A 22,818-nucleotide genomic window follows, 5' to 3' on the forward strand; every position below is an offset into this window, starting at 1 on the left:
TTATTCTTCCTCGCCTCACTCATCCTCTAATCTCCTAGTATCTTCCCTTTTCATAATATCATCTATTATTCCATATATTTAGCCTCTTTGTTCTCATAGAAATAGGGAATGGCCATGAAATAGGCCAACTGTTTAGCAGCATGAGGGCCCACTGTCACCTTGGCCCACTGGGAGTTTTCCTGCTATACCCATGGGCTAGTCCGACAATGTATTCTACTGGGATTTCGATAAGCCCACCCTACACCAGTAAACACGGAGTAGTATCAAACCATTTTCTTCCTGTACTTATTGATAGGTAAGAAGGAACTGGTAGAAGGAGTGGGACTAACAATTCCTCTGCTTCTCAAAAAGACTTTTTGATAATTCCTCATGTCCCCCCATCCCCAAATTTCCATTCATTGGCTAAATATATTTTTAGACGAAACACTATTTATTGGCTTAGGTTGGACAATCTACTGTCCCTTTCCCAAAAAAGTCTGTGTGCAACTTGCCACACCTATATATATATATACTGTATAATGGGTGGCCTGTTGGAATCTAAATGTGAACCTCTTACTGGCACCCCATTCCATGGTGCTACTAGGGGCCCCCATGCTTGTGTGCCCAATATGTATCACATTAAATAAAGCACGGGGTGGTGGGGTCATGCTAATGGGAATCAGATGTTGAGATGGAGAATGTTTTCCAAAGTCTATTATTAAATATATAATACATGCACTATTTCTATAATCCTTTTAAAAATCAGCAAAAATGGTAGTTGAATGGTGGGCCCAACACTCTGCAGCCCATTTGTACTGTACGTTGGGTAACTAATGACAAGCAGCCATTAGCCTTTGTTTGATTTACAGTAACAGACTGACGTTTGTCCTCGTTTGGGGATAATTAGATCTGTTTCCCACACACAATGATTGTGCTCGTTATGTTCCTTGGGAGCTTTGATGTGACAATCACTTGATTCCAAGATTGAATCTCTCTCATCTTCGCGTGTGACACATAGCAATGTGTAATTCATCCTCACATGGAACACTCCATGCCGGGACTCTTCCATTTCATTAAAGCAATGTAATTCATTACCCTACATTTTAACCCCGTTACGTAGTTACTCATGTAACCCATAAAATTAAGAACTTTTTTCAGGCATTAGTTACTTTTAATAATCATTTTTTCTTTTTTTTTTGGTGCTGTAAACTTGGTTGACCCTTCTCACCTAGAACTGAGTGCAAGATTCAGCTGATCTCTCTCTATGAGATTTTAGGCTGAATTTACAGGTCAGGTTCATTGGCAGAACTGCGTTGCTGGAATGGGCCGTGCATATGGATTCCATCTTGATCAGTCTTGGAATCAGCATGGCACAGAAGAAGGGCTCTTGCTTATTGTTTCTCAGCAAAATAGGTTTGAGAACAATCCCATTATTAGCTCATTTCTGTGGATGTCATGGACTGTTCAAAATGGAGACTGAACAGCTAAATGAAAGGGCATGTTGTGTGCTAAATAAATTGCATTGAAGAGTATTTCTGCCCAGTCCTGATATCTTTTTCTTTGACTTATCTACTGTTGCAATATCCCTGCTGGGGGGAGTGTGAGTCTGGATAGCTTGTTAGATATAAATATACAGTTTATTATATGGCTTTATATTCCCTTAATCTACAGGTGGCCAATCACAGTTTTACAATGTGCATAGGGCTATACAAACATGTAGACCAACCATTATCAGAGGGAGAGCAGCCTGTCATCAATCACCTGTAGGCCAACCATTCTCAGAGGGAAAGCAGCCTGTAGCCAATCACCAACCAAGCCACTTATACCCTTAATGAGACTGCACTAGGCAAATCCATTATGGAAAAAGGACCTTGGAGTGCTTGTAGATGATAAACTTGGCTGTAGCAAGCAATGCCAGTCAGCAGCATCAAGGGCAAATAAGGTCTTGAGCTGTATTAAATGGGGCAGAGAGTCACGGGAGGAGGGGGTCATTCTTCCACTGTATAGAGCACTGGTAAGGCCCCATCTAGAATATGCCGTACAGTTTTGGTCTCCATCACTCAAACAGGACATTATTGTATTAGAGAGGGTACAGAGAAGGACAACTAAGCTGGTAAAAGGTATTGAAAATCTTAGCTATGAGGAAAGACTGGCCAAATTGGGGATGTTCACGCTGGAGAAGAGGCGCTTAAGGGGAGATATGATAACTATGTATAAATATATAAGGGGATCATATAACAATCTCTCTAATGCTTTATTTACCAGTAGGTCTTTCCAGCTGACACGAGGTCACCCATTCCGATTAGAAGAAAAGAGGTTCCGCCTAAATATTCGGAAGGGGTTTTTTACAGTGAGAGCTGTGAAGATGTGGAATTCTCTCCCTGAATCAGTTGTACAGGCTGATACATTAGATAGCTTTAAGAAGGGGTTGGATGGCTTTTTAGCAAGTAAGGGAATACAGGGTTATGGGAAATAGCTCATAGTCCAAGTTGATCCAGGGACTAGTCCGATTGCCATTTTGGAGTCAGGAAGGAATTTTTCCCCCTCTAAGGCAAATTGGAGAGGCTTCAGATGGGTTTTTTTGCCTTCCTCTGGATCAACTGGCAGATAGGTAGTTAATAAACAAAAAAAAAAAAAAAAAAGGTTGAACTCGATGGACATGTGTCTTTTTTCAACCTTACTTACTATGTTACTATGTTACTATGTTACTATGTAGACCAACCCCATTCTCAGAGAGAGAGAGAGAAGCCTGTCATCAATCACCTGTAGGCCAACCATTCTCAGAGGGAAAGCAGCCTGTAGCCAATCACCTGTAGACAACCATTCGCAGAGTGAGAGTAGCCTGTATGCAATCACCTGTAGACCAACCAATCTCAGAGGGAAAGCAGTCTGCAGCCACTCACCTGTAGACCAACCATACTCAGAGGGGGAGCAGCCTCTATCCAATCACCTGTAGACCAGCCATTTTCATAGGGAGAGCAGCCAGTAGCCAATCACCTGTAGACTGACCATTCTCAGATGGAGAGCAGCATATAGCAAATTAGGTTATTTAAATGTTCTCATGGCTTAACCAACCTGTAGAAAAAACACAACATAGCCCAAGGCCGTTCAAATAGTTGTGTAAAATCAGTGCTCACCAACCACAGTCAATTTCGGCCACTCTCTATTCGTTCATATGGGATTTTGGTGTATTTATCAGTTAGTGAACTCTTACTTTCCCAATGATTAATATGTATAAATCCCATATGACTTATAGAAGTATTATAGGAAGAATATAATAATAGTAAAAGAAAAGACTTCTAATCATGCAGAAGAAGCCTGGAGGAGGACATATATCCGACTAGTATATAAAGCAAAGAGCTGAGAGGGAGTGTCTATACACAGTGAACTGCATCCTGGGTAATGTTATTGCTCCATTGAAAGAATTTCATGCCTGTCTAATGTGATAATTTTAAAGGGCAAATCTCCTGGCCAGAGTCCGCATTCCCAACCTCACAAGCATTAAATGTAATAAATCAGGACAAGGAACGTTTTAGAACCAACAAGGCTTCCTCATGTGCACCTACCTCTCTGTTGTACTTGTATAATTTACAGCTTATATTGGAAATGGATTTTATTGGATATCCCTCAAGTGGCCTCTACTGGCTTTTTTTTCTTCCGTGCAAGCCAAAAAAATCCAAAACAAAGGTACGACCACCCATGTTGTAGACAATGTTTTATATGCACGGCAAGATTTATTCAGCCACTATTAAACTGCACGGGGATATTGAATATCAAGTTAGAATGGGGCCGCCAGGAGCAATTGATCAGCAGATTATGTAAAGGTGTTAGAATAATTTTAGCCATATATTATACATGCTCCAGAGTACAGAAGGCAGGGTGTTCCTCTGCTGGGACCTTGTTACCAAGAACAGATCAGGGGTAGTTAATAGGCACCCTAATCTAATCAGTGTCTTATGTGCAGACCTCACCCAATCTCGACATCAACTCGTGCCCTTTAACCAGAGCTGCAAGGCAAGTGCTTACATAAAATGTAGCCAGACTCCTACATAAACATTATAAAAAGATCTATTAACATTAATATCTCCATTAACATTATGGCTGCTCAGTGCACTCCAACGCCCTGAAAATGAACTCTTTTTATTTGGGGTTGTAGCATTCAGCACTGGAACATATTGTATTGTATGCAGAACTCCGAGCAACCGAAATGTGTTCCTCTTTGTGTTTCTAACAAGAAGATTTAAGAAGTTGTTGATATGAAACCTGTTTTTATTGCCCCGTAGAACATTTTCCTATACAAAAAAACAGAAACCTTCTGCTCGAATCGCATCCTTTTATGACACTGTATTTTTTCCAATTTTTGTTCATTTGTTTCCTTTCCATAATTGACGTTAATTAAAAACAACAAAACAAATGGTATTCAATGGTCTGTGCCCACAGATGTTATTCATGCATCCAAAGCAAATGTTAATCTGTTTCAGATTGACCAGTGGGTCTTGCTCTTGATTAAGAGATTGGGTCCATGTGTTGCGATGCTTTCAGTCTTGGGTCTTTCCAGGTGCTGCATTGCTGCCATTCCATTTCCCATATGTAGCCATTCCATAAAACTTGATGTTTATCCACCTGCTACGGTACCATCCATCTTATTGTTATCCATGTGCTGCAATTCTATCAATCATTTCTACTGCCATGCCAACCAGCTCGTTGTTATCCAATGGCTACTCTAATGCCAACCATCTTGTTTCTTTCCATGTGACATAGTGCCACAAGTTGATTTTTTCCACTTTTACAATTAGAAGCTTAATGTTTTACCATTTTAAGATGATTGGTCCTTTTAATTGGAAAAGGAAAAAGCATATATATATATATATATATATATATATATATATATATATATATTTAACCCAGTCATGGTGGCATTGGATATTCAGAAGGTAGATTATGTTCTTAGTTTCTTCGGCTTTCTGAAATGGCAAATTTGACAGCATAGTATCACAAGACTGATGAACTCTTTACCACTATGAAAATGAGGCATGTGTGTAGGAACCACCAAGGAATAAAAAGCTGTCTCATATTAGAGTTTATTTAAAATAAAGAATTCTACTGGACTTACCCTGTGCAGTAAGACTTAAAGGAGCAGTTCAGTGTAAAAATAAAAAACTGGGTAAATAGATAGGCTGTGCGAAATAAAACATGTTTCTAGTATAGTTAGTTAGTCAAAAATGTAATGTATGAAGGCTGGAGTGAGTGGATGTGTAACATAATAGCCAGAACACTACTTCCTGCTTTTCAGCTCTCTAACTCTGAGTTAGTCAGTGACTATAAGGGGGGCCACATGGGACATAACTGTTCAGTGAGTTTGTAATTGATCCTCCGCATTCAGTTCAGATTCAAAAGCAACAGTTATGACACATGCCCCCCCTCCCTTTCTTAAAGGGATACTGTCATGGGAAAAAAAATGTTTCAAAATGAATCCGTTAATAGTGCTGCTCCAGCAGAATTCTGCATTGAAATCCATTTCTCAAAAGAGCAAACAGAATTTTTTATGTTCAATTTTGAAATCTGACATGGGGCTAGACATATTGTCGATTTCCCAGCTGCCCCAAGTCATGTGAACTTCAATCACTCTTTACTGCTGTACTGCAAGTTGGAATGATATGACCCCCATCCCTTTCCCCCCCCCAGCAGCCAAACAAAAGAACAATGGGAAGGTAACCAGCTCCCTAACACAAGATAACAGCTGCCTGGTAGATCTAAGAACAACACTCAATAGTAAAAACCCATGTCCCACTGAGACACATTCAGTTAAATTGAGAAGGAAAAACAGCAGCATGCTAGAAAGCATTTCTCTCCTAAAGTGCAGGCACAAGTCACATGACCAGGGGCAGCTGGGAAATTGACAAAATGTCTAGCCCCACATCAGATTTCAAAATTGAATATAAAAAAATCTGTTTGCTCTTTTGAGAAATGGATTTCAGTGCAGGCGTCTCCTGGAGTAGCACTATTAACTGATGTGTTTTGAAAAAAACATGCTTTCAATGACAGGATCCCTTTAAGCATACCTCCCAAAATTTTGGAAATAGAAAGAGGGACAAAAATATTTGCCGCATGGAGTTCAAAGAGAAAGTCGGGACATTTCAGTAACAATTGGAGACTGTGGGTTGAGCTGTCAAAATTTTCCCATGAAAAAAACGGGACAGTTGGGTGGTATGCACTAAAGTTACTGATTGGTTATGTCTGGTAACCAATCAGTGGAAAGCAAGAGAGTTGAAAAGCAGGAAGTAGTGTTCTGGCTATTATGTTACACATCCAGTCACTCCAGACTTTATACATTACATTTTTGACTAATTTACTATATTATACACATTTTTTATTTTTCACAGCCTATCTATTTACCCAATTTTTATTTTTACAATGAACAATTCCTTTAAGATGGTCATACATACCCAGATATGGTCTGAGTTTGGCTGATTTCAGCAATTCGGCCTGGCTAACTGGACATATATTGGCAGTTAGGGGGCTTTTACACTCACAAACCTGTTATTATGGTGGATTATTTGTCCAATTGTTAAAAAGTGACGTGAAGCTGCCATTTTTCTGCTGTTTTAACCATGTGTGTGATCAGTCTGGTCAAACAATACAAGAGCAATTTGAATTCAGGTCCTACCTGGACACTATCTGCAAGACGTTTGTATGTTCTACCTGTGTGCGCGTGGGTTTTGTGCACTCCCTGAATACTTTGTCTGGGGTTCCAAAACCATGTTGTCTGGTTATTTGGTACATTTAAGCCCCTTTGGGGGAGGAAGTGAGTTGAATAATGTAAAGTGCACAGACATGTCAATACTGTAAAGGATAATGTTTAGGAACTCTTTAGGCTTAGCTGATAAAGTTCAAGCTGCAGAATTGTTTGCCATTTATTAGTAAATCACCAAATTCTTTATACTGTAATGTTAAACTGTTTGAACTTGGTTGAGAAAGTTCTATCTGCAGAATTGTTTGCCACTTATTAGTAAATCACCAAGTTCTGTCTACTTTAATGTTGAACTGTTTGAGTTTGGTTGATAAAGCTCTAAGTTAATTCTACTGTTTATGCTGAACTGTTTAGGCTTAGTTGATAAAGTTATAGCTGCAGAATTTGCCGTTTATTAGCAAATCACCAAGTTCTTTCTACTGTAATGTTGAACTGTTTGAACTTGGTTGATAATGCTCTAAGTTAATTCTACTGTTTATGCTGAACTGTTTAGGCTTAGTTGATAAAGTTATAGCTGCAGAATTTGCCATTTATTAGTAAATCACCAAATTCTTTATACTGTAATGTTAAACTGTTTGAACTTAGTTGAGAAAGTTCTATCTGCAGAATTGTTTGCCACTTTTTAGTAAATCACCAAGTTCTGTCTACTTTAATGTTGAACTATTTGAACTTGGTTGATAAAGCTCTAAGTTAATTCTACTGTTTATGCTGAACTGTTTAGGCTTAGTTGATAAAGTTATAGCTGCAGAATTTGCCATTTATTAGTAAATCGCCAAGTTCTTTCTACTGTAATGTTGAACTGTTTGAACTTGGTTGATAAAGCTCTAAGTTCATTCTACTGTTTATGCTGAACTGTTTAGGCTTAGCTGATAAAACACTGAGTGTCTTTTCTTGAATATGCTGAACTGATGAGGTATTTTACCTGTCTATGTTGGACTGTTGGGTGGAAAGTGAGAGTTTCATCTCATATATGTGAAGCAGAGTTCAGAGTTAGCTGATAAAGCAAAGAGTTTAATCTCCTGGCTGTTGTAAACAGCTGGAATTGAACGGATCAAGGATTTCCCTTCTGCATATCTTCTATAAATGCTGCGTTAATGGGATTAACTACTTAACACTGATTTTAATTGACTGTTTATGTATAATGCTGGGGTTTAACTGTTAAAATGCTCAACTCCTGTAAACAGTATGCTGGGCTGATAGGGGTTAAACCGAAGTCACTTCAGCCACTGAAATTCTTATTCACTTGGAGTGAAAGTCAAAATCTTTTCTTTTTTTTTAAAGCAATATTTCTTTATTAAATATTTTCTGACCTCTAATTTAGTCTGTTTACAACAGTACTTAGTAGAATTTATAGGTTCCCTACAGCCAAGAATTATTGAATCCAAAGGAGCATGGTGGACTTGCCAAGCATTGCGCAGAACAATATAAAAGATTGCTCGTATCCGAGCCAGAAACGCTCTCGCCCCCTTACCTCTCAGCTTATTCTCCCTCTTTAGGACTGCGTACAGTAGCAGTCAATTAGCAAAATGTTGACTCCTATTTACCCAAACCCCAGAAATAGATCTTTTAAACCACTTTCTGCCCACAATGTTTTATTTATTAAACAGTGCTTGATGGCCCTCGTTAGGGAAGGCATGTGACCAACTGCAGGCAGAGCCGTTTTCAAAACAGGAAGAAAGTTCAAAGTGTCTTGTGCTTTTCTTTTTCCATGTTCCGCTGATGTGATAATTCATTACAGATTTTCCCCCTTCTCTTTTTCTACTGGCAGAGCGATTACCGCAGGACCGGGATGCCTTTTTTAGCCTATTAATATGGATGTTGCATAAGAAACAGGCGAGAGGGTTATATTAAGGTGATCTCCTCCTCTGTCAAAAAAGGGAAGGAAGGAGAAGTCTCCTCGTCGGTGGGATTGTTTGTTGTGACTATAGACTGACTGTATGTCTCGTTTTCCAACCCCCTCGGTCGTTCTTGTTTACTGGCCGGAACGTCCAGCTAATTAGTGTCAGGATGTTTGGGATGGTGCGTAGGTGGAAGAGACACATCACACAGCTTTCTCACTGCCAATAAAAGGATGACTGTCAGCCCACAAGCCCAAACTGCACTGTCATCTCTTCTGGGCTGGATGGAGACTTTTTTTTATTCTGTCTGTTCTCAGCTGGGATCAAGGAAAATAATACAGGGTTATTTTTGCCACCCTGTACCAACAAACAACTTCTTTAAAGGAAAACTATACCCCCCAAAAAATATTTAAGCAACAGATAGTTTATATCATATTAAGTGGCATATTAAAGAATCTTAACAAACTGGAATATATATTTAAGAAAATATTTCCCTTTTACATCTCTTGCCTTGATCCACCATTTCGTGATGGTCTGTGTGCTGCCTCAGAGATCAGCTGACCAGAAATACTGCAGCTCTAACTGTAACAGGAAGAGATCACCTGACCAGAAATACTGCAGCTCTAACTGTAACAGGAAGAGATCACCTGACCAGAAATACTGCAGCTCTAACTGTAACAGGAAGAGATCACCTGACCAGAAATACTGCAGCTCTAACTATAACAGGAAGAGATCACCTGACCAGAAATACTGCAGCTCTAACTGTAACAGGACCTATAGTGACCTAACATGTATGGTTTGTTGGTATGCTTGTGTGCACCGTGAATCCTACGATCCCAGGAGGCGGCCCTTATTTTTTAAAATGGCAATTTTCTATTTATGATTACCCAATGGCACATACTACTAAAAAAGTATATTATTATGGAAATGGTTTATTTACATGAAGCAGGGTTTTACATATGAGCTTTTTTATGCAATATCTTTTTATAGAGACCTACATTGTTTGGGGGGTATAGTTTTCCTTTAAAATACTTATTTTCTAATCCTACATCAAATAGTCCAACTTTTTTTGTTCATTGTTATGGCTAAAGTTTGATATATAAATACTGTCACCCTTTATCTTTTTTTTTTTTTTTTTTTTGCATGAAACACTGATCAATAAAAAGTATGTTTGGTTGTTTTTTTACCCTATTGACGAATAAATAATCACTGTTTTTAATTTTATGTGTTTCTTTTTCTTTCAAGGTGGGATCCATGCTAGGAAGGAATCCAGTAGCGAGGACAGATACTGCCAGGTTATAGAAAGAATTTTCACACTGGAGCGAGATGCACACTGACTGGATATTGGGGGGCATAGGAGTTTCGGGAATTTATGTGTGAATCTTGGAATGGAGCTGAACTTCAAGGGATTCAATGCAGATACTAAGCAGTTAAAACAGCAATGGAGAATTAGGAGCTGCCATATAATAATCTGACTCTCAATACCTATAATAAATAAATCACCCTGAATCAAGTCCTTATCATAAAAATTCCCAAAAGGAAAGCCTGTGCACTTATGGCTATATTAGCAGTAGCAAAGTCATTAGCACCAAGGTCTTTAAAGGAGAACTAAAGCCTAACTAAAGAAGTAGGTAGAAATGTTGTACATGATGTTTTGTGCTTCTGTACCAGCCCAAGGCAACCACAGCCCTTTAGCAGTAAAGATCTGTGTCTCCAAAGATGCCCCAGTAGCTCCCCATCTTCTTTTCTGCTGATTCACTGCACATGCTCTGTGCTGCTGTCACTTACTGAGATTAGGGAGCCACTCACAATATACAGTACACATAGAATAGAAATGTCACAATATAAGGCTGATTAGTAATTAATACACATAATTACTACATGGCAGCACAGAAACCAGTGCAATTAGCATCAGAATTGAATAATCAGCAAACCTGTAGCATCAGTTTATATTACAGCCAGGGAAGCTCATTTTCTGCTGGATAATTAGTGACGAGCCCTAAGCTTAGCTTCTCAACAGCCAATCAGAGCCCACTGAGCATGTGAGTGTCACAGACACTTTCCAAGATGGTGACCCCCTGTGACAAGTTTGAAGTCCTGGATCATTGCTGCTATTGACAAGCTGAAACTTTAGCCTCGTGCAATAAGTTCACTATATAAAACATGACATTTCTAGCCACATTAATTGTTAGGGTTTAGTTCTCCTTTAGGGGGCTATGCAGGTAACAAAAATAATGTCAGATTAGCATGTCACAAAGCAATTTCTTTTATAAACTAGCCGACACAAACAGGACCTTCGTTAATAAATGCTGTCCATTATTTTATCAAAATGTTCCACCACCCTTTAAAGGAACAGTAACACCAAAAAATGACCTGCACTGGTAAATCTGGTGTGTTTGTTATAGAAACACAACTATAATTATATAAACAAGCTGCTGTGTAGCCATGGGGGCAGCCATTCAAGTACAGGATAAACAGTAGATAACAGATAGGTTCTAAATAATCCCATTGTATACTACAGAGCTTATCTGTTATCTGATGGGTATCTTGTGAATTTTCTCCTTTTTCAGGTTTGATTGGCTGCCCCCATGGCTACACAGCAGCTTGTTTATATAAACTATAGTAGTACTTATCTGTTATCTACTGTGTATCCTGTGCTTGAATGGCTGCCCCCATGGCTACACAGCAGCTTGTTTATATAAACTATAGTAGTACTTATCTGTTATCTACTGTGTATCCTGTGCTTGAATGGCTGCCCCCATGGCTACACAGCAGCTTGTTTATATAAACTATAGTAGTACTTATCTGTCATCTACTGTGTATCCTGTGCTTGAATGGCTGCCCCCATGGCTACACAGCAGCTTGTTTATATAAACTATAGTAGTACTTAGTTGTTATCTACTGTGTATCCTGTGTTTGAATGGCTGCCCCCATGGCCAATACAGCATTCACTTCACGAAAAATACAGAAGAGCCAGAAGACAGTTCCCATTGAGTAGGAGAAACAACAGCCTGCCAGAAAGCAGTTCCATAGTGCAGCACTGGCTCTTTCTGAAAGCACATGACCAGGCAAAATGACCTGAGATGCACCTATACACCAATATTACAACTAAAAGAATACACTTGTTGGATTGAATGAAATGTTAAATTGTAGAGTAAATTATTTGCAGTGTAATTCAGAAATAAAAACTGCACAATAAAATCATGACAGAATCCCATTAAGTGCATGTATTTTGGTTGTAAATGAATTCTGGATGTGAGCTGGAAGTCTACCAAGTTTTAGCTCCCAGCAAAGGAGATACTGGCCATTTCCATTGATGTAGATCCCCACATTACTGCTCTAGTCCTATAAAACTGTATAAATCAGTAAGATGTCATGTAGCAGAAATGATCCATGCTTTAAATGAATCTGTAAAAAGATTAATCTGCTGAGTGCAGTTTGCTTTAGTCAGAAGGTAAATGTATTGCTTTGTCATTGATGTGGAATGGACCCAGGTTCAAGGAAGATTGGTGGCAAAAGAAGGTAAGCCAAATGAACAAATGTGGCCTTTTATGTCAGATAGTACCTTGAAGAAGACAGCAAGAGAGTAGTAGGGGGCTCAGGGGTGAATGTGAGACACCAGGAGGTTAATGGGGTGTGAATGAGACTGCAGAATGGATGGTGGAGGGAGAGAGAAAAGGGGATGGATTGTAGGATTGGGGGTGAAAGGACAAATAGAGGATCTGATGGGAATATGGGGGAATAGTGTTGGGACTGAATATTAGGATAGTGCTAATGGGTAAAAGTGGGAAGAAGGAAACTGAGAGGGAAGTACAGGTATAGGATCCCTTATCCGGAAACCCGATATCCACAAAGCTCCGAATTACGGAATGGTTGTCTCCCATAGGCTCCATTTTATCCAAATAATCCAAATTTTTAAAATTTCTCTGTGATAATAAAACAGTAGCTTGTACTTGATCCCAACTAAGATATAATTAATCCTTATTGGAGGCAAAACCATCCCATTGGCCTTATTTAATATTTAAATGAATTTCTAGTAGACTTAAGGCATGATGATCCAAATTACGGAAAGATCCGTTATCCGGAAAACCCCAGGTCCGGAGCATTCTGGATAACAGGTCCCATACCTGTATATACAGAGACCAGATGTTGGTAGATTTGATACTGGACACATATTGGAAAGAGAATTAGCAAAAGGGATACATAAAAAAGGAGTGGGGCTAGAGGAATTCCAGAGAAGAAGGATGAAGAAGAATGGATATCATGGAATATCAAGGTAGGATTGATGTCAAGAGGTGTGTGCTTGATATTTGTTGAATGGTCCCCTGAAGTTTCCAGATGGGTCCCAGCTCACTAGATTGACAATAAGAAACACTGTGTCCAACTGCACTCACCATTGGTGTCAGATGATCCTTCTTTAAATAGAAAATCAAGCACGTTTCAAAAGTGATGGGGCAGTGATGCTGTGAGATCTGGAAACAGTTGAAAACTAGATGGACAGATGGCCTTTTTCAACCCAAGTTAAACTATGCACTTTTTTATAGGACTATTCCAACACTACTTTGTGTTATCCCACATCTCCTTTAATTGTAACAGTCCCAGCCCTTTGCATTGTGTGGGCAGCACATTTTGAAGTGTGTCAAATGCAATACACCAAAGTCCCAACCCTAGATATATACATTCATTTTCCCTCATGAGTACAGTTCTATAAAACAATAATTATACTCCAATGTTCCGGTATCATCATGGCACAGGCTCATCCAGGTAAAAGCTCTGAAATGTCTAGTACACTTGCTCTGGACCCACTAGTCCACGTGTGACATCATCAAAACATTGTACAGAATCCCACAGTGTCCATTTATAGAGTTCTCATCACATGACCTATAATTATCTGCGGGTGGGGGATACGTTTATATTGCGTATGTTTATATCCACATTATATCCATATAATTATTAAAAACAAATCGCTAAATTATATTTAATGTATTTCTTTTGCTGCTTTGAAACTGTGACAAGATTTAGATTAATGTGGAAACTGCGAAATAAAAATAAAATCTGCATTGTACAAATCCCCAGTTATTTGCTTATTTGTATGGAGCGCTGCCATGGAGATCCTAGATTTCTGCAGTCTGCAAAACTGCCTTTGCCATTGGGTTGTATTAGGCAAGGATCTCGCCTGTTTAATTTCTTTGTCCTTATGTACACATTCAGAATTGTCATTCACAAAGCTCTTACTGCCCTTTGATATATTGATGTGGGGTTCAAAGGATCTCCTTTTCTGTTTGTATGAATGATGAGGCCAGGCTCTTACTGCACCTCTACTTTGGCTTTTATAGGTTTTCCTTTTGCCATTAAACCAACAACAAATCCTAATTCATGGCAACAATAAAAAAATACATTGTAGGAAATATAGTTCCTACATCCAGATTTTGTGGAGGGATATAAAGTTAAGGTTTGCTTCACATCTGAAATTGAAGTGGAAGAACTTGACCTCACAAAGCTCTGTCCTCAACCTAACTGAAACCTTGAGGGATGAATTCAAACCACAACTGCAGGCCAGGCCTAATCGTACAACGTGAGTGCTGAACCATTTCTCTGAATGGCCACTGTTGTGGTTGAATGGAATCAAATTCCACTAAAAATGGTCCAACATCTAATAAAAATCATCCAAAGGGAATAGCAAAATCATATCACTCCCCTTGGTTTTAAATGGGATATTGAAGAGGCAGGTGTCCCCATACTTTTGACACATTTATAGTGTGTGAAGAGCAGGGATGTAGCGAACTGCCGATTTGGTGTTCGCGAACGCCGTTCGCGAACACCGGCAAAAAATGCGAACGTTCGCGAACAGTTCGCGAACTTCGAACACCCGCTAAAATCGTTCGATTCGAACGATCGAAGGATTTTAATCATTCGATCGAAGGATTTTCATTCGAATCGAACGATCGAAGCCATTCGATCGAATGCTTTTCATTCGATCGAATGCTTACAATCGTTCGAACGAATGGAAATCGTTCGATTTTTAGCGGTCGAAGGAATTCGAATGGTCGAATGGTCGAACGACTTGTATTCGAACGCGAACTCAAAATGCGAACGTTCCCAAACGTTCGCGAACATTCGGCGGACGCGAACGGTCGAAGTTCACGCGAGCTAGTTCGCAGCAGAACAGTTCGCTACATCCCTAGTGGAGAGGGGCAGCAATATAGCAGGGCCAGATACAAATGTCCATTATCTACATTTTATAGTTAGGAAAAGCTCACGAACTGCCCAATAGCCTAGAGTAGGAGGCCCAACAACAACTTTTTGTTACACTCACTAGCACCCAGCTCACCAAGTGAAGTTGGCATGGATTATATGGAATTTCCAGTTATAATTTGCAGCAGTCATCCTTGGACACTTGGAAGAAACCTACAAACACACCTGCAAACTGAGTTGGATCCTTATATTTGTACCCTTTGGCACACTATTCTATGGGGGCGATAAAAGTACAGCTAAACTTTTGGATCAGGTCTCACTTGTAGCAACCTAGATCAATTATACTGCTATTGGATGGGGAGATTTTATTGACCTTACTGATGGCGACAAACGTCCCAGCAATGCTTCTCCCCCAGCAATAATTTAAATCCTGATGGTTGCTTTGTTTTTCCGAAATTCTTGAAGTTGCCTCACAAGGTGACTTCACAGAGTAGGTCCTGCCACAGACGATTTTAATTTTTGCAGATGAAGAAACATTTTTGGAATATTTGCCACCCAAAGTAGCACCAATTTATCTTGGGCGACAAAATCTCCCCTTCTGACATCCTTAAAGGGGGTTGTTCACCTTTGAGTTAACTTTTAGTATGATGAAGAGACTGATATTTTGAGACAATTTGGAATTTGTTTGTATTACAATATGATAGATAGGGTCCAACTTACCCTAGCAACCATGCATTGATTTGAATAAAAGACTGGAATATGAATAAATGACGACCTTGCCTGAAAGATGAGAAATAAAAAGTAACAATAACAATAATTTCGTAGCCTTACAAAGCATTTGCTTTTTAGATGGGGTCAGCGACGCCCATTCAAAAGCTGGAAAAAGTCAGAAGAAAAATGCAAATAACTGTAAAAAATAAATAATATAATAAACCAATGGAAAAGTTGCTTAGAACTGGCCAATCTGTAATATACTAAAATTAAGTTTACTTAAAGGCAACCCACCCCTTTAATATTAATTTAAGCCAATCATATTTGATTTATAATACATCCTTGTCATGGCCTATAAGAATGATGTATTCCTGTGTTTTCCACAGGGCCATAGATTATGGGAAGACAAACATCATACATATATCGGTAGTATGGAAACAGATGGAAACGCATGGGGGATTGGGATCACAGCTGTGTTAATTAACATAGTATTTAGTCTATAGTAATAATGGTCCTCCTTGTATTTGTTGGCTTCATACTGCATGTTGAGTTGGTTCCAGACTACAGAGCAGCGATATCAAGACTGAGGCCTTGTAGATATGGAACTACAGAACTCACCGACTGACTGAGCATGACTGAGGTTTGGTAGTGTAGACAGAGAACTTCATTTATTGAATGTCATGCATTGCAGCATGTGAGCACCATGAATACTTTCTGCTGCATAAACTCAAATCCTTATTTGTGGAAAGTGCCAATAAAGAGATGTTGCTGAACTCCTGATAGTCTTAGATGAAGGTTAATCTTTTCTCCAAGTGAAACCAAACTACTTGTTAATCCAATTCAAGGCCAAGCAAACCCATCTGAAAGCTTTTCCAGTGTGCCTCAAAAGTGGAAATTTCCTTTCCTTACTCCAAAACGGCAACTGATCATATTGACCAACTGGGGCTGGTGGTATAATAAAGAGGTCCTCTGCACTCAACCCATTATCAATATATTTAAGACATTGAGACATTTTGTGCCTTAAGCTACTAAAAAATGCCTCCCCTTTAAATAACACAGTTAATGTTTGCCCATATATTTTAATATATTTAAGCTGGCCAACTACATCAAAGTCATCCCTGGTTTGGCCAGTCCTGTACTCAACTTTCATCTGATTCATTAATAATTCTATTGCTTCATTATACATTTTACAGAGGGACTAAGTTTTACCTGCAACTCAATTGCTTTCAAGGTTCAAACTCCCAAATATTGTTGCCCTTTTATTGGCCACCAGTGGGATCACCTGAATATAGCTGGAAAGGGTGGGAGCTACAACATAGAGCTGGCCACTGCGTCTGTATAAATTATAACAAACAAGGGAAAGTAGTGCTCACCACTAATTCTTAAACCATTAGGGGGGGGTGCAATGAGGGTGTAACCACAAAAGTCATACAGAAAAATACAAGAGGTCCTCTGCACTCAACCCATTATAAGTATATACAAGACACTGAGACATTTTGTGTAGTGATGGGCGAATTTATTTGGCAGGCACGAATTTGCAGCAAATTTGCCTGTTTCGCAGCTGGCTGGTTTCGCCGCCGCCATCAAAGTTTTTTCGACAATAAATGGACACCCATTGACTTTAATGGGCGCCAACGTCAACTTTGACACCGGCGCCCATTTTGCCGCCGGAGAATTGTCACCGGCGGAAAAATTGCAGTTTCACAAATTTTTCGCCAGTTTCGAGAATTTCGCTAGAAATTCGAGAAATTTGTGGTGAATCGAACCAGGACAAATTCGCCCATCACTAATTTTGTGCCTTAAGCTACTAAAATGCCTTTAAACCCTTTAAACAAAACAGGGATTGTTTGTCCATATATTGCAATATATTTAAGCTGGCCAACTACGTCAAAGTCATCCCATATCTGGCCAGTCCTACACTCAATTTTCATTTGATTCATTAAGAATTATATTGCTTCATTTTACTGTACAGTTAACACAGGGACTTTGGCTAGCTTAAAGTGGTCCTATGTCTGATTTGACCACCAGCTGGTAGGCCCTGGTCAACGATTGGATCAATGGTTATTATCTGTCCAATACCTCAACAAATATGAGTTGGACAAATCCTTGTTTTGGATCCATACAAAGACCAGTAAGTGGCTGACTAATGCTAGCCAAAGACGCAAAGATGTAATCGTACGAATCAAACTTTTGTAAGATCCATGTGTGGATTGTCCCGACATTTTTCATACCATGGCGATCAGTTATTTAGTCGATTGGACAGGTTAAAAGATTTCTGATGGCTAATGATTATTTCTCTGCATGTATTGCCAATATCAATGGGTGACTGTCACTAGAATATGTCGGACATAACTTTCGTATGATTGCTGTCTCATTTGTTTTTTTTACTACTTTATTTAATCTGAAGGGTTTGTGGCAGGTCGGAAGATTGGGACATCCGATTGTTCACTGGACACAAGGCTAAAATCTGCAGTCTTTGGCCAGATTTAGTCTGAAGTGGCCAAGTCAACATCCAGTCTTGGCCTTATCTTAAAGGATAACTCAACCCCCAATTAAGAAAAGTCCCTACCTACTAACCTAGATAGTCCCCCCTCTCTGCTTCCCTCCTTTAATAGCCCTGAAAATGTCCCTAAAATATTTCTCACCTATCAGTGCAGAGTAAGCGTTGCGGAGCTTGTTGGAGCCGTTCTTCATCTGTAAGCGAGTGCCGTATTGGCGCATGCGCAGTTGGAGCAGTCTGCCACATGCGCCAAAAGTGCCGGAATTTGCCGAAGTAGTTGAATGTGTACTTGCAACATAATTTGAGAAACTAGGTTCCCCCTGGCCCCAAAAAAGGGCAAATCAGTATAAAAAAATACCTTCGGATACCAGTGATAAAGCCAAATTTTATTTTGTAGGGTGAATATGATGTAAGTCAAAGCAGGGGTGAGCTTGCTGCAGAGGGGATATATGGAACACTGTATATTAGAAATGACAGCAGGTATGTGAAAGCCGGACTCCTATTTTGAAAGTTCTCAACTTGACTGAAGAATGCTTTACTACTCAGTGGAAATGTGTTGGAAATGTATTCCGATTTATTATACAGGAATTATTCATTTGGCTGCTGTGGACTTCCTTCAGACTCCCCACGGTAAGGCGAGGATGCCCTCTGGGGTGTTTCTTACTCGCCTACACTCTGTTGTGCATTTTTTCGCCCTTTCACACAAAATATCAATGATACCTCTTTTTTTACATTTTTCTGTCTAAACAAGGGAAAATGTCTGGTGTCTTTTACATGAGGAAGTCGACTTTTTCCTGACGTTTTATAGCTTTGAATATTTGAAACATTTCAAACCCAGACAATAAATATTGAACGATTATTGTTCTCATATGTCTGGGGAAAATTTCACTTTTCATAGCCACCGAAAAGTTCAAGGATACTCTCGCTGGTACAGTTTGGGAATAGGGCAGGGTTTTTGTACAGGTTATAAAAAGTAATTACAGCTTCTGAAATATTCCTGTGGCTTTTAGGTGGATCGAAAGATTTAATAACAGCTAAATGTGCTATTAAAAGTTGTTTGTTTTTAATATGGAATGTTTTCTTAAAATAGCCCCGTGTGCCTGCTAACATTTATTTTTAAATCAGCTCATTTCTAGCCAAAAGTTTATTTTTTTATGTAATAAAAACCTTTTAGTCACAAACAGCATCCCGTTTTAGAATAAAGGAAATGAAAGGGAATCAGACAGTTGTAAGTATTGCAGATCAAAATATATGATGCACAATATGTGGGCCAAGGCTTTTTTCCCATTGTTAAAGAATACGTTTGTAAGTAGGGTTGCCTCTGGCTAGTAGAAATGATGCTCGATGCCAATGTTATTATTATTAGGCATGGAAAATAAAAATATAGGCCAGCATATTTTTCTAGAAATTGTGGCAACTAGTGATGGGCGAACTTGTCCCATTTTGCTTCACCGAAAAAGTTCTCGAATTTTCCGTGAAATTCACGTAACGCATTGAAGTCAATGGACGTCCAAATTATTTTGACCCATGTCAATTTCGGCACCCGCGACAATTGTAATACGCGTGCCTACTTTTTCCAAATGCATTAAAGTCAATGGGCGTCTGAATAATTTTGATGCATGACAATTTTAATGCGCATTACTATTCTGACTTGAGCCTAAATTTTTTTGACGCAGTAAAAGTTTTGCGAATTTATTCACCAGCAGTGAAACATGAAAATTCGCAGTGAATACATGCCTGCTGTATTTATTCGCCCATCACTAGTGTCAACCCTATGTGTGTGGGGCCAGTAATATGTCCCATCTCCTTTGGTGATCTGCAGTATCAAACTGGGGGTCTTGGGCCCACTGGGGCTGCCACCTCAGGGGCCCCCAGACCCAATCCCAGCCCCCTGCCACAGTTGTGAAGTCCTTTATGGCCACCTAAATTCCCTTCATCCCCAGCATGTACCTGGTAGTCTTGTGCGACCACAGGAAAGGAGGTCAGTGGGCAGCGCTGATGTTTCAGACAGGACTAGGTTGGCAGGGCCCACCAAGTATTTTTCCAGTCTCCCACCAGCCCAGTCCTACCCTGGTGATGTATTACTGACCCTTTCCTTATGGTGGCATGTCCTGCCTACGTATAAGTTATATGATGGGAGTGGGTCTGGACTAAGAGTAAAATATATTAGTGGGAGAACTTACTGGTCATTCTTTGGCTCCAGCGTGCTGCACATCCAATATGATCCCATGCAGCCAAATTCAACGAAAGGTTCAGTTAAAAACAGAGCACCAAGGAAGCTGGTGTATTTCAATTAAAAAATAAAAATTTATTGAAAAATCATTAAAAATGACAACCGCATGCCTCGGAAATATTGTAGGCTGTCCAGTTAACGCATTTCGTGGCTACCAGCCACTTCCTCAGAAGCTAACAGATGCCAATATCCATCTTCCTTAAGAAGGAACAACCCCACCCTTCTTAAAGGTCGTTCCTTCTTAAGGAAGATAGAGATAGGCAGTGTGGTGTTTATACAAATGGCCTGTAGATGTCACTGTGCCCAGACTTATACTGTGCATACTTCCTGACAGCTTAAAAGTGAAAGTTACTGTTGTGTAATGCCTGCATGAGCCTGTTAATAAAGCACTGTTATACTCTACTCATCCTCACCTACCCAAAACATAACAGGCAGCTGTTAGCTTCTGAGGAAGTGGCTGGTAGGAACAAAATACGTATTTAGCAAAGTGGCCCTGCTGCACAAATCCATAGTAACCAATTAGGGATCTGCCTTTGCAGGTAGACCAGTGAAAGCAAATATCTTAATGGTTCTGTGAGTTATTGCTTTGGGGCAAATAAGCCCAGTATTTGTATAGATTTCATTTGTATATGTTGGTAAGAATAAATAGTTGCCCCTATATAGTTTATGGAACTTACCTGCAGGAAGGATGTTTTCTTGGAGCAGAGGTACTGAGAGAGCTAAGCACAGTCCCTATGGTATTGTAGACCCTATTTGGGAATAACTACCACAAAATTATGAAGCGGTATGGTAGAGCATTGTTTAATCCAGAGTTGTCACTGTCTTCACTTAGATAATCTTTTTGAAAACTCCCTGTGCAGGTCTGAAACTCTGATACTGGGGCTTGCAAAATACACCAATCCCTACAAGCATTGACCTACACCCCGATGTCATTATTCCACTACTAAATGTCATTACCAAGCTCCCTCACATCATCCCTCACCTACCCCCTCTCCAGTTTTCAAAGCAGGTAAAGGAGGCAACCTTAGTTCAATCTCTAGGATCCCCCTCAGGAAAAGAACATCTTCTGGAGCAAAGGATTTGAGTAGTTCACTCCATGGTTGAGGGGTGAAATCAAGTACCCACTAACTCTATGGTGGATGGAAGGACTGGCTAGTTTACAAACTCCTTCATGGGGTCAGAAATAAAGTAGCTCATTAAATGATAGACAGAGCACAGGACTTGAGTAGCTCACAAATGTCCTGGTGGAGCACAAGACTGAAGGACTAACTTCTTTCTTATGGGGGACACAGGACATTCTTGCCACACTATCCTTAGTCTCAATCCAGACTACCAGACATGTTCTTAATTTACTATACAGATTATCATAGCAACCAACCACAGCAATCAAATTTAGTAGTAGTCTGAGGAATAATGGGTCTCTGTGATACCCTGTGGCTCACGCAACACATACTAGTAACTCAGTGGTTTATGTGATGCCAGCACTCTGATTATTGATCACCATACGGTTATACCATCATCAGACCGTTGTCCTCTCTCCATCATACCATTTGTGCCCTTTATGACAGTTCTCTCTAAGCCCCCACAATTGATACTACAGGTATGGGATCCATTATCTGGAAACCCTTCATCCAGAAAGCTCTGAATTATTATTATTATGAGAAAGCTATCTCTTCTAGACTTTATTATGCTCAAATAACTTACATTTTTAAAAATGATTTCCTTTTCCTCTGTAATAATAAAAAAGTACCTTGAACTTGATCCTAACAAAGTTATAATTAATCCTTACTGGAGGCAAAACAAATCTATTGGGTTTTATTAATACATTTTTAAGTCGACTTAAGGTATGAGTTAAGGGTACAGACAAATCCCTGATATGGAAACCCCCAGGACCCAAGCATTCTGGATAACAGGTCCCATATCTGTACTATTCCATTCCACTATTCAGACATCAAGACTAAAGATATATAGACCATTTCCGTAGCACGGAACTGTGCTACAATATTTATATAAAATAAATTACCCTATTATTTTTGCAGAATTAGATCATTCAGGGGAGGACTGTTAATCGTTTTCACATTTGTAGCTTGTCACAACTGTTCAGTTTGATTCCTCTAAATGCTGCTGCCTAGAGTGATTATCACTTAACAGAACAATATGTAGAACATCTGAGCCTCCAGTAGGCTCCTGAGACGCAGCAGGATTGGCACATAGGAAGGAAACAGAACCGTAGAAGTGATGTTGTTGTAACCTCTTTCTTTCTGTTGAACGTTACAGAGGAATATTTGCAGACCTGAAAGGAAAAAGAAAGACATGCCTGGACACAAAAAATATATAATTTTGTTCATATTGCAACCGGGGCAAGTTTGGCTATAGGAGATTATTATGAACCAATGTGACGAGGATCAGACTGTATTTAAAATAAACAATGGTTCAGTTCAGGTGACCCAATTTCTTGGCTCAGTTTTAGCCAGACCATTGTTTTAAGTCTTTTGTCTGGTATGGTGCCAAAGGAAGGAAAAGCACATGTAATTCCATCAGTGAATCCTTCATGGAGAAGGAGGATTTGTTAATAGAGCTAAAATACTAATTTTACCTCTACTAAGAACTA

This window comes from Xenopus laevis, chromosome 5S, assembly GCF_017654675.1.
Source record: "Xenopus laevis strain J_2021 chromosome 5S, Xenopus_laevis_v10.1, whole genome shotgun sequence".
NCBI classification, from domain to species: Eukaryota; Metazoa; Chordata; class Amphibia; order Anura; family Pipidae; genus Xenopus; species Xenopus laevis.